Source organism: Grammomys surdaster, unplaced genomic scaffold, assembly GCF_004785775.1.
Source record: "Grammomys surdaster isolate TR1022 unplaced genomic scaffold, NIH_TR_1.0 194, whole genome shotgun sequence".
Lineage (NCBI taxonomy): Eukaryota > Metazoa > Chordata > Mammalia > Rodentia > Muridae > Grammomys > Grammomys surdaster.
Window position 1 is genome coordinate 7185631 of NW_021604639.1, and position 1327 is coordinate 7186957.

The following is a 1327-nucleotide window of genomic DNA, read 5'->3' on the forward strand; positions in this document are numbered from 1 at the left end:
CAAGAATGACCCAATTCTCCATAGAACCACCAGCCGATGACATTTTCCTACTGAATGATGTATAGGAACCAAGATTCAGGTGTTTGTCGTTCTCAGTGCTGCAGAGGGGGAGGGGACTATTATTTCCTGGCCATTTAGGTGGCCAGAACAAAGAAATATGCATGTATATTTCTCTCTATGTGTATAAGCATACAGTATGAGACCACACTGTCAAGAAGAACAGTTTCCTTCACATCTTTGCAGCTCAGCACCTTGGTCAGCTGTGTGTCTACCCCCCCAACCCCCCCACCCCCGCCACACACACACACACCACGCATCTCTCCAGTGATCACCCACAGGGTGCTATTTAATTTAGTTCTGAAACTATCTACCTGGAAATACTGGGTTTATTTGTTAGGAAAATCCACAGGGTTTAAGGAAAAGTTTAAGCTTGCTGGCTTATTATGACAATGTCAGTGAAGAGCCAGATAAGAGGTACACGGATTGAAGTGTGCATAGATCCCAAGCCCTGAAGCTTCTGTACGGTGGCGAAGCACAACCCCTTCCAGCACAAGGGTGTGTTCATGCACTTGATTCTGTGTTTCCTGTATTCTATTACCTTTTATTTTCCCCAAATCTAATTTCCAGCAATATCTTTACCTCTGTCCTCACCCATAGCTCAGTCATATTTGCTTTCCTGAGCCTGACTTTTTCCCCCTGAGTATCACAAAAGTTTATTTAGCAAAAAGTTTCATATGAAAATGCATATGACCTAATTCTACGTCACAAACAAACAGGCCTTTGGGGAGGGGTGTGGACACACTGCTGAACACTGGTTAGACTCTTTCCAAGGCTTCTAACATGGTGATGCTGTTTCCTCGGGTGACCACCATGCTGTTGTTCTTCTGCTGCCCGCTGGCTGCCATCTCCACACACTCAGCAATCACAAGGTTCATAGAGGGATCAAAGCCCTGCAGTATTCCTTGGACATGCCTGCTACTGTTTAACTTCAGTGATAACTTCTTGTCCATAAACTTCTTCAGTTTGGGAGGATGCAGTTTGGTCATGGCAACTCCACGGTGGGCTCCACACAATCGTGAAGGAGTGAGCGACCTCAGAAATGCACGTGAGGCAGGCTTGGTGCTGATGTCCTCTGCGTGAGTCAATAGCCTTCTGGCGAGCCTGACTTTTTACTTAACATAATTTTACTTAACGTAATGCTTTCCAGTTCTATTAGTGTTCCTGCCAATGTCTTGGTGAGTGAATAAGATTCCACTGTCTATATGAACTACATTTTCCTTACCCTTTCTTTCCCCAAGTATACTGAAATCTCTAATTTCTCAAAGGG

The 1327-nt window shown here is 44.7% G+C and overlaps 1 pseudogene; it reads right to left on the minus strand.

The window, feature by feature from the left end:
* Nucleotides 1-815: 815 nt before the first annotated feature.
* Nucleotides 816-1046, minus strand: LOC114623124 (annotated as a pseudogene).
* Between the last annotated feature and the right edge of the window lie 281 nt (nucleotides 1047-1327).